This window comes from Lepus europaeus, chromosome X (assembly GCF_033115175.1).
Source record: "Lepus europaeus isolate LE1 chromosome X, mLepTim1.pri, whole genome shotgun sequence".
NCBI classification, from domain to species: Eukaryota; Metazoa; Chordata; class Mammalia; order Lagomorpha; family Leporidae; genus Lepus; species Lepus europaeus.
The window spans coordinates 367854-379657 of NC_084850.1; positions in this window are offsets into that span (position 1 = coordinate 367854).

An 11804-nucleotide genomic window follows, 5' to 3' on the forward strand; every position below is an offset into this window, starting at 1 on the left:
GGTCTGTCAGCCCCCTGCCAGGGCCGGGCCCTGTCCTCCCCGCCTCCCCCCTGGGGGCTTGGCCCCCTCCCAGCGCCCCCTCCCTCCCCTGCAGTGAGTGCACAAAGTACGGCTGGGCGTGGCCCGCGGCCCACCCCCACCCCCCACCCCCGCTGCCAGGCGGCGTCCAGGGACCTGGGTGGTGGGGGCACAGCTGGCACCCAGCCCCGGGGGACCCCGGGGCACCTGGGGTCTGTCAGGGGGGGGGGTCTGGCTGCTTCCGGAGGTGGGGACGTGGAAGTAACCGAGGCTTCCCTGCGTCCCTTGACAGGTGTGGCCCTCCAGGAGGAAATTGTGTTAGCAAGCACTTATTCTCCAGGATCAGCTTGCTATCATTTTAGTAACCGGCTGCAGACTCAGGAAAGCTTGGTGGGGGATGAGGGTAGGGGTGGGATTTGTGGTGTGCATTTGCAACAATAATGCTGGGAAACACAGTTGTGGGGTAAGGTGTGCAGGTCACATGTAATGAATCCAAGCGAAACTTGCTGTTTCCCTAAGAATGTACCTTTCTCCCTATACCTCATAACAAGGTGTCCAAAACTGTACATTGCAAGCCACCACTGAATTCAAGCTTCATGCAATTAAGAGAATGACCTGACAATTACCACGACTTGTGAACTGTAACACATTCAATGTGGATTGTCTACTAATTGTATCCCTATCAATGAATCCAGATCCAGCTAGTTATGCTTCATCCTCCTTACTCTGATGGTCTGAGAATCTACTCCCCATGGTGTTCCTCAAGGTTCTGCAGGTACATAACACTCGTTCTTTTAAAATTTTATTGAAGTGGGTAAAGCCACCGCCTGCAGTGCCGGCATTCCACATGGGCACCAGTTCAAGTCCTGGCTGCTCCACTTCTGATCCAGCTCTCTGCTATGGCCTGGGAAAGCACTGGAAAATGGGCCAAGTGCTAGCGCCCCTGCACCCATGTGGGAGACCTGGAAGACAATCCTGGCTTCTGGCTTTGGGTTGCCGTACCTCCGGCCTTCAAGGCCATCTGAGAAGCGAACCAGCAGATGGAAGACTCTCTCTCTCTCTCTCTCTCTCTCTGCCTCTGCCTCTCTGTAACTCTACTTTCAAATACATAAATAAATAAATCTTTAAAAAATAAAAAAATAATAATTAGATTTTTATTTATTTATTTGAGAGGTAAAGTTACAGACAGTGAGAGGGAAAGACAGAGAGAAAGGTCTTCCGTCTGTTAGTTCACTCCTCAATTGGCCGCAATGGCCGGAGCTGCACCAATCTGAAGCCAGGAGCCAGGTACATCTTCCGAGTCTTCCATGTGGGTGCAGTAGCCCAAGCACTTGAGCTATCTTCCACTGTTTTCCCAGGGCATTGCAGAGAGCTAGATCAGAAGTGGAGCAGCCAGGACTAGAATCGGTGCCCATATGGGATGCCAGTGCCACAGCCAGAGGATTAACCTAGTGCGCCAGGCGCTGACCCCCCCCCCCATTAAAACTTGTGGAGATGTTAGCTCTGCCACCTGGGACACACCTTCTGTCTGTTCTCCAAGAACATATGACTGCACACAAGCTATGGGTGTAAGGTGACAGGAGGTAGTTGCAGAGGGTGTCGCAGATGGTGAGCATCTCCCTGCAAGGTGCTGCTCAGGAAAGCTTAGGACAGACATTGCACAAAGGAACACCGGTCCCCCGGCCACAGGAGGTCAGGCCATTCCACTAGCAGGGGAGGCTCTCAAGGACTGCAGGACAGTGGCCCCCGTCATGGACAAATCAGTAGGTGGCTCAGAGAGCAGGACAGGCCCCGTCAACGCTCCCGACCTCGGGAATGTGAACATGGGACACCCCACACTCGGCTGCTACTGATTCTAACCAGAGGCCCCAATTCCAGGTTGAAGGGGGCCACCCCTCCCCAACCACTGCCTACGTTTGCCATGACACACCTGGCAAGGCTGGGAATCCCACACGATGGGGATTCTTTTTTTTTTTTTTTTTAGTTTCCACTTGCTGTATATTTCACTTCTCTCCTAAATGAGAGTTTTGCATCATAGAAACTTCCGTGTGTCCTTTTAAAAAAGATTTGATTTATTTACTTGTGAGGTAGAGTTACAGACAGAGAGGAAGGTCTTCCATCCACTGCTTCACTCCCCAAAAGGCAGCAACGGCCAAAGGGGGAGCCGATCCGAAGCCAGGAGCCAGGAGCCTCTTCCTGGTCTCACATGTGGATGCAGGGGCCCAAGCACTTGGGCCATCTTCCATAGCACTCCCAGGCTGTAGCAGAGAGCTGGATCAGAAGTGGAGCAGCCGGACTAGGACCAGCGCCCATATGGGATGCCGGCATTGCTGGTGGCAGCTTTACCAGCTATGCCACAGCGCCCACCCCACACTGGGGATTCTGTAACCTGCACCAATAAACTTGGTGTCTAAAGGTCAGAATAGTCAGCCCTGCGGGTACAACCGGTAAGGATTGTAGAGACTGTCCTGGGAGCCCTCTGGGCCGCTCACCGTGCCGGACTGGAGAGCCCAGGTCTCTGAGCTCATCATTCCTCCCCTGGACGTGGCCGGAGCGCTCATCCCACACCACGATCCTCGTGGGCATCGTGACCGCCGTGGCTGCCGGGCGCAGCAGGGACCTGAGCCGCCCGGGCCCTTGCTCAGATGGCTACCCTAACAACCAGGCAAACGTGGTAGTTAGGTGAACGGTGAGGCAGCGCAGGTCACGAGGTCTCGCACCCCAGTTCCCCGTTGGCAACATGCTCAGACCTCCCTGACTGCAGCCCGCGGGCACGGCCACCTCAGCCCCCAGGCTCCAGGTCACAGGCCTGTGTTCCGGGACCTCACCATCACCAAGGCCCGATTCTGTAAGAGTCGGGGGCCGGCCAGGAGCCCAGAGAAAACCCGCAGAGTAGCTCTGGAGAGGGAACTGAATAACAGGAGGCGGCACTCGGAGTTGGCTCCAGGATTGAAGGGTCAGAGAGGAACAGGGCAGTGTGAGAGCTGACACACGAAGGGGCTACTGCCCCCAGAGCGGTGGGGGGTGGGCGCAGAAAGAGGTGGGGGTTGCCAGAGCCCACAGGCCAGCATGAGGGCCGCTGCAGACGGACCTGGGGCTCAGATCTCCGAGGAGGGGCTCTGAGGTCGCAGGGAAGGAGGAGGCAGCGGAATCAGCAGCTCCCAGGGAGGACGGGGCAGGGGGAGGTTTCCCGGGCATCATCTTCCAGTGCACGGCTCCCTGCAGCCGCATCGAGGTGTTGTTTCCTCCATCGGCCGAGAGGCTTACTCCGGGGACCCTGCTGCTCCACTTGTCAAAGTTCCGTCTGCTTCTTGTTCAAGGCTTGCGAAAGCTGCTGTAGTTTCTGAATTCCTTCCTATCCCAGTCTCAGACACTGGAAGGAGAGAGGAGGCGGAGCAACTGCACAGCAGTGCTGGGGTAGGAGAAAGGACGCCCAGGAATGGCTCTCTGGCCTCGTGGTAATGGGAAGGGAACGGAAGTTCTCCCTGATGAGCACACAGAAGACGGCTGGTTCTCTGTCCAGCCCGCTCCCCTTCTCCTGCGAGGGCCTGGGGCTAGAGACTCCTCCGGACACAACTGATCTTTAGCATTCTAGGGCTGGGAGCCACCTACTGATGACCTATGACCCAGGTGAGACTGTTGGCCCATCATGCCCCGCCCCTCTGGGAGTCCCCTGTGGTACCCCGGGACAGAGCGTCATCCCCCAAGGGAGGGCAGCTTGTGCCAAGACCCCAGCAGTGCGGCCACGGCAGAAAGGCGACTTGCTCTCTCAGCCAGGGGTGCACAGAGACCTCCGCGTGCGGCCGAGGAAGGAGCCCCTGCTCGCAGGAGCAGCAAGGACCCAGGTCGGGACGGCCCTGCCCCCTCCTCTATCCATGCCACCCCGATCCTGCAGAGAGCCCTGCAAGAGCTCCCGATATAGGGAGGGATCTCACTCACACCCACTCACTGCTGAGGCCACAAGGCCTCCAGAGCCAGGAGCCCTGACTCTCAGGCACCGCACCCTGCTGTGCCAGCCCCAGCCCCAGCCCTGCTGGCCCCGCTGGCTCTGCAGCTGCCCTGGGCTCCCCTAGAGCGAGCGTGCCCGGGAATGCCGAGTGTGCACCAACATGACGCAGGACAAGGCCCGTGCTTGCTTCTTTTCCAAGCCCTCTCCCAAAAGGGACGGAGAGCCCCTGCACGGCACCCAAATACAGGCGCTGGGGGTCTGAGAGCTGCCACCCTGACTCCCTGCCCCCACAGCACTGGCTCATGCAGCCCTGGCTGCAGCTGACTGGGCTGGCGGGGTCACCCGGGAACTGGCAACAGCACTCAGCAGTTCTGCTGGGAGCCCTGGCACTCTCCACTGGGTGTTGCTCTGAAGTCTCTGTAGCCACTGGGAACACAGGGAGGTGGTGCGGGCTGCCCGCCGCAAAACGATGCCTTCCTGGCAGGGCGGGGGCTGAAATCCCTCCTGTGTGCCTGCCCCCAGCCCCGCACCCCCAGAAGCCACAGGGAAGGGGCCCAGAGGCCACAGGGAACGAGAGGCAGAACGTGACTACAGCAGTAGGACCTCCACAGTGGGCCAATGCATGGCACCAACAAGACCCCCCCCCCCAACGGCAATTCCAAGCAGCGTGCCCCCTTGACCCAGGGACCTGGGGACTGGAGGGCAAGGTAGCAGCACCAAGGCAGGCACCAGTGCCTTTGGGAGGGTGGGGAGCCGGGAGGACGGGGCAGATACAGGCGACGTACTCCCAGCCCACTTCCAGACGCATAGCAAGCTGTCAGCCCTGGGTGTTGGTGACACGTAGCAAACTGTCGGCACTGGGTGCTGGGGAGGCTGTGGGGACGGACGATGGAAAGTGGCAGGGTCTTTGGGGACGCAGGCTATCTGAGGGAACTATAAAGGCCTGTGAACTTCCCCCTGTAGTCCCACTCAGACATAATTATCCCGGAAACAGACGCGCGGTCAAGGCTGTTAGCTGCACCAGTCGTGCGATAGCCTGCTAATGACAAAAACAGCAACGTGTGAACGTACAGCAGTCGGGGCTCGAGGTGGCACCCATGGTGCAGACATGCTCTGCAAACCCCACAGAGAAAAGTGAGCTGCACGTTGGTGCAGGGACACGGGGGACGCTGGAATGTAGCACTGTGACAAAGGAAGCCACAACAAAGATGGATGCCAGAGTCCCTTGAAAACTGAGTGAATGACTATGTTGGTGACTGCTCAGAAAAAGTTAGGAGAAACAAAATTCACAGCATTGCCGCGGATCGCCTTGTCTTAGGAATCTTCGCTGATTTCCTTGTTGTCCTAAAGCTTTATTTGAAAGGTAGAGTGGAGAAAGAGAATGCTTCCATCCTCTGGCTCACTTCCCAAAAGCCACAAGAGCCAGGGCTGGGCCAGGCTGAAGCCCGCATCTCAGAACTCCAGCCGATATCTCACACGGGTCGCAGGGACCCAAGGCGCTGGGCCACCATTTGCTGCCTTTCCAGGGGCGTGAACAGGAGGCTGGGTCACAAGCAGACAGGCATTCTGTGTTGCAATCAGGGGGAGCCAACTGAGTGAGTGGGGTCCAACTTCCAGCCTCAACTCCTGCCAATGACTTGCATCAGAACTATGCAGGTCCACACAGCACTCAGAATGACAAGTGCTTTAAGTAGCACTCTGACCTCAGAATCAGCCCTCAAGGCATCCCGGTCTGGCTGAAAAGCTCATGGGAGCATTTCAGGCATGGAAAGCCAAGACACTGTAGTAAAACATGGTGTACATGAAGGATCTCTGTGAATGAGACCCAGTGGAAAGAAGGGGCCATCAAAAAAGGAGGTGCCTTTCTCTGAAGGGAGGAAGGGAGGAGAGAACTTCCACTTTGCTTATGGCCTTGGCCAAATACTGACAGTTTGTGGATTCAAAAGGCTTTTTTTTTTTTAAGATTTTATTTATTTATTAGACAAGTAGTTACAGACAGTGAGAGAGAGAGAGAAAGGTCTTCCTTCCATTGGTTCACTCCCCAAATGGCCGCACAGGGACCAGACAACACACTCAGCTCCTCTTGGTAAAAACCAAAAAACAAACACCACCCGGGGGGCCCGAATCAGCGGGCTCACTCTGCAAGGTGTCTGGGCAGCTGGCCTTCCAACCAGGCAGCCACTTCCCTATGACCCTACTGCTCGCCTGGGCACTTACGCCAGTAATGGACACTTGACAACGGCAGCCCGCAGGGCACTGCTGCAGGCGGACAACTAGGAGCCACCACGTCCCCTCCGACAGCTGGGTTCTCCCGAGCCTGGTCCGTGACGCAGCCGGGCAGAGCCTGGGCCGGGAGGCAGGGGAGGGTCACCAGGGCGTGAGGCCGCGCGGACCGACGCCCCCGCAGCGGGGTGGGCGGCCAGGTTCCATGCTCTGTGATGCGTCCCGACGACAGAATCAAGGCACGGACACGCGCGCAGGCAGCTGCCTCGGGCCGGGCGCGCGCAGCAGCGGGGAGGCCGCGTCTCCCTGAGGTCAGCGGCGGCGGCTCCTGTGACGCAGGAGGGCTGCCCAGTGCCTGCGGGACCCTCGAGGCCGGCGCGGCGGCCGTCTGGGAGCCGCGCTCCAGAGTCCGCCCGACGGCGGCACCCGGAGCGGAGGTCGCTCGGCACCGCCGCCGCGCCGGCCTCCAGGGTCCCGCAGGCACTGGGCGGGACCCCGCCGCCGGAGACGCAGCCTCCTGAACCCGCTCGCCGGCTCCCCGCGACTCTCGGGCGGGACGAACGAGCAGGCCGCGCCCGACACCACGCGCAGCGCTCAGCGCGCACCCCGGAGCCTCTCGCGCGACCGTGGCCGCGGGCCCGCTCGCTCCCCTGGCACCTTCTGACGTGCACGCGACAGAGGACGCTTCATTGGGTAAGGGAAGCGTCCGTCAGGAGGACGAGCGGAACTCCGCCCTCTCCCGCCCCGTTTCCTCCGGCAGAGCTTCGTCGTTGGCCAGGGAAGCCGGAAGGGGTGGGCGCGAGGGCGGGACTTGGTGTCCGGCGGGCGCGCTGAGGCGACGGGAGGCGGTGGCCGCTGAGGCTGAGGCGGGGTCGAGGGTCTGCGCCGGCCCCTCGGCCCCGCCCAGCCGGAGAAGCGTCGGGTCCCCTTCCCCAACCCTCTGTGCTCCCCTGGGTCAGAGGCCGCGTGGGAGCCTCCGGGGAAGTGGGCGGCGCGGATCCGAGGGCCGCGTGGGACCCGCCCCGCCGCGGGCGTCCCTCTCCCTCCCCTCCCGTGCTCAGGACCCGTCCAGGCTGGAATTGCGGCAGAGACACTGTGTCGCCAACCCTGGGTGACGGGAAGGCAGAGGGCGCCCGCCCTGGCCGCCGTGGCGCGGGCGGGTCTGTCAGCCCCCTGCCAGGGCCCGGCCCGGTCCTCCCCGCCTCCCCCCTGGGGGCTTGGCCCCCTCCCAGCGCCCCCTCCCTCCCCTGCAGTGAGTGCACAAAGTACGGCTGGGCGTGGCCCGCGGCACCCCCCCCCCCCCCCCGCTGCCAGGCGGCGTCCAGGGACCTGGGTGGTGGGGGCACAGCTGGCACCCAGCCCCGGGGGACCCCGGGGCACCTGGGGTCTGTCGGGGGGGTCTGGCTGCTTCCGGAGGTGGGGATGTGGAAGTAACCGAGGCTTCCTCGCGTCCCTTGACAGGTGTGGCCCTGCACCCACTGGCATCCGGTTCTCCAGGAGGACGCGAGTGGGGCGTCGGCGGGGCCTTTCGGGTCCTGGCCTAGCTGTCTCCTCCTCGGGGAGGTAGGTCTTGGCGAGCCTGCTGCCCCCGCAGCCTGACCGCAGGTGGCGTCCCTGAACGTGGGTGCCACCTGCAGCCGTCCCCGCTGGACGCTGGCACGCTGCGAGGTGCGTCTCAGCACGTGCCCGGCTGCTTTACCGGCATGGGTGCTCTGGGCCCCGCCCAGCAATCTGGGGAAGCTGCAGGCCCGCCCACCCCGGAGAGCCTCCCCGGCCCTGGAGGATGCCACGTGGGGGCAGAGCTGGGGAGGAGCTGCGCTGCATGGGGCCAGTGTTTGTCCCTGGGTCTCTGCTGGGCCCCAGGGTGTCCTCTTCCAGCTGGGGGCCGCAGCCCTGGGCACCCAGGGTCTCTTCCCAGAGGGTGGGGATGCCTCCCAACAGTGCTGTCCGCCCGGGGCTCCAGGTGCGCAAGGCTTGGCCTTGGGCTTCCCTGGCTCCCCTGGGCCCCTGGTGCCGCCCTCCGTCCTCCGCCCCTGGGCTTCTCCTTGGAGGTTTGTCCCTGCACCCTGTGTGTTAAGGCACTGAGCCCTGAGTCACATCCTGCTACTAATTTCTCCCCACGGTGTCACTTGCCTCTCGGCGTTGCGGTTTGGGGTTTGTGTTTGGTCAGGCAGAAGGTCTGGTTTTCGTGTCATCGCAACTTCCAGACGTTTCCCGAGGGCTTCTGGAGTCTCTGGGGGGTTGGCTTGCTCCAGGCTCGTGTAGAGTGGCCTTCCCCGTCCACAGGGGTGCCCTGGCGCCCAAGGCAGCATCACAGGTCCCGCCCAGCGAGCCCCTTTCATGCAAGCTCCGCTCTGTATCTGCCGAGTTGCCTAGCCTTGGCTCCCGAGGGGTTCTCTGGGCAGCAGGCGTCCTGCTCGGGGTCCTCCTCTCTCTTCCCGCCTAGGTCAAGGCCACAGCCCTGTGATCGGACGGAGGTGCTGCTGCTAGTTTCCAAGCTGGGCTCCGGGGCTGTTGGCAGGAGTGTCAGTTCCTCTCCACGGGCGGGCTCAGGAGATGGGGCTTCCCCTGCGCCCATGGAAGCCTGGGAGCAGGAGGGAGCCCCAGGGCCAAGCTTGTCTCCCTGTGTCCTCATCTCCCAGGGGACGCGCCGTCCGCCGCGTGACCCACCTTGGTCTCTGGGGTCAGCCCTGAACAGCGCAGGGGAGGATGAGGCTCATACCCCTGGGAGTGGGTGGGGGTGGGGTGCCACCCGTCGGAAGAAGGCTAGAGGGGCTCCTCTGCCCGCCTCCGGCGTGTCCACTCCTGGTCCTGAGCAGCAGGCCTTAGGAATGGGCCCGCGGTGCAAGCGAGGCTGCCCGGCCGGGTACGTCTGTGGGACCTGGTGGCCGGGCCTGGGCGGCAGAGTGGCCTTCCGACCTCGGGGTGTTGCACAGTGAAACGCAGAGAACGCACACACAGCAGGGAGAGCGGGCCCAGAGACACCATCTGGAGGTGGAGCCGGCATCGCGTGCTCTCTGGCATTTGACGGAAGCTGCGCCATGGCCGAGGAGTCCTGCTCAGAACAGGGCCCTGGGCCCCTACTCTCAGGACAGCCTGTGCAGCCTGCCCACCTCCGGGGCCCCCACCCCGTGGCCCACACCTTCCCCACAGCCCGGCCCCTAGGTGAGGGCCCCCCCCCTCCTGCACCCACGGGAGTTCCCCCACCCCACGCAGCCAGGAGGGGCAGGGCGGGGCTGGGAGAGGTGGGGTCTCATTCTCAGGCTGCGGCGGACAGGCCCCTGTTCCACAGGGACCCTGCGAGGTGAGCAGGGCCTGGGCTCGGGTGGGGTGGGGGCGCCCCAGGGAGGAGGCGGTGGGGTGGGGAAGGAGCTTCTCACTTCCTGCAGGGGAGGACCTTGGATGTCCTTTCTGGGACATGTGCCCCAACCTTCCTGGGCGGGTCCCGCAGCTCCCTTCCCAGCGAGGATCTTGCCCTCTCTTCTACGTTGGCCCCACAGCTGCTGTGGTGGCAAGTGCAGTTCCTCTTGGCTCTGGACACTGGGGAATGCCAGGGGGCTTGGGGGTAGCTGCTGGCCCCTCCAAGGCCGTCTCCCAGCACTGGAGCTGCGGGAGAGCAGGTGGCTGGGCTTCCCCTCTAGCAGTGTGTTGGCACCTGAGGGATGGATGGCCAGCGCCCGTGTGTCTGACCCGGGACCCTGGGAATCCTGTGCCCACGCTCAGGCCTGGTGGACTCGCTGTCCATTCTCTGCCTCTCCGTCTGAGCACAGCTCGGATCCAGTGGTTGGGGAGGGGGGAGCCCAAGGAGGGCAGGGTAGCCCTGTCCCTGAGCACCTGGGTAGCCCTGTCCCTGAGGGCCCAGGCCTGGCCTCCAGACCCCTGTGCTGCTTTGCCCCCAGGGCCTCCCCAGCTGTGCCCAGTCGGGGCCTCCACTCTAAGGATGCTGGCCCTGCCCTCGGGAATACCTGGTGACTGAGGGCTCGGTGCCCCACTGACTCTCTTCAGCTTTGACAGTGCTGCCTGGGGGCCTCTGCACACCTCTGGCTGCAGTCACCTAGGGCTGGGGGCCCTGGCCGGTGAGTGCTCTGCCCTGGGTGTCAGTGAGGGTGGCAGGCCGTGTCTGGGGAGCAGGTTCCCTGGGCCCTGCAGTGGAGCCCCACGTCTCCCTGTGCTGGGTGCCCGGTACCACTGCTATTTGCAGTGGCTGGGGCTCCTACTCTGTAGGGTGCATGGGACCTCTCTCTAGGGGCCTCTGGCCCCTCTCCTCACTTGGGTCTCCTTCCAGCACCGTCAGGTCAGGAGAATGGGGCTATGGGGAGGTTGGGGTGTAGGCAGTGGGGTGGCAGTGCAGAGGGAGGGCGGTGGGGCCCTACTGCCTGCCCCATGGTCCCGGGACTGGGTACAGGCTGAATTTCCAGTGTGGGAGCAGTGCTCCCCACTGGGACGACCGGCCCAGCCTCTCCCTGGTCTCAGTGGGCGAGATGTGGCCAGACCAGGGAGGTTGGGTGCGGGGACCTCCCTTTGGTCTGGCCACCTGGTGGTCCTTGAGGGGCCAGGTGGGACTGAGCCCGCGCCCCACAGCTCTGGGTGGGAGACACTGCAGTGCTCCTCTCCTGGGTCCCAGCCAGCGGGCCCGCAGGCCCCTGGCCAGGGCAGTGTCCCAGTGTCACCCCGTCCTGGCCCACTGCCTGGTAGCCTCCAGCTCCTCACTTGGTCTGTCCTGCAGCCTCTGCCAGGGTACCTCTTGGGCCTGGCTGCCCCCACCCCCCCACTCCCACCACGTTGGCATCCTCTTCCCTCAAAGCCCCATGGTCTCCTGGGTACCTGGGTATTATGGGCAGGGAGGGGACGGGGGCAGGTGCTTGGCTGGACTCGGCTCTGAGGCTGTTCCCCCTTCCCGGGGCAGTGTGAGGTGAGGGGTCCTGCCAGGGGAGATGTGGGGCAGGATGGCCCCTTTAGGTGAGGGCAGAGGGCTCTGGGTGAGACGGGACAGGACATGGGTGCCCCAGGGTGCAGAATCCTGGGTGCAGCATGAGGAGAGGGTAATGCCTCAGGAGCCCTGTGGACCTTGCCCTGCGCCCCCACCCTGCACCAGCTGGGAAGCTTCAGGGGCTTCCGGAATGTGCCCCCCCCCACAACCAAGCAACAGCTGGGTGCCTGGTGTGGAGCCTGGATCCAGCTGTGTCTGCCTGCTGCTGGGCTCGGACCAACCGGGTCTTCCTGGGACGGGCTGGCTGGCCCGAGCCTGAGGCAACGGCTCAGCCCAGGACCGACAGACAAGTGAGGGCGCAGGCTGTGTGGCTCCTCCCTGGCAACACGGGGACAGCGAGGTGAGGTGGGAGCCCTTGCTGAGGCCCGGGGTTGGCCCGTGTGTCCAGAGCCTGGTCCTCTCTGTCCCTTGCTCTGTGCAGCTCCTGACCACCCAAGGCTGCAAGGGGCACGGCCAGGGGGTCGGCTGCGGGGGAGGAGGAGGAGCTGTCCCGAGAGCCGACCTTGGTGCCCGGAACCCTGATTCCTGGCTCTTGCCTGCAGGAGGACTTGGCCATTGTGCATCTGGGGTGCATTCTCAGGGCAGGAGGTGGCCTGAGCTGGAGTGGGAGCCCGTGGCTGGGCA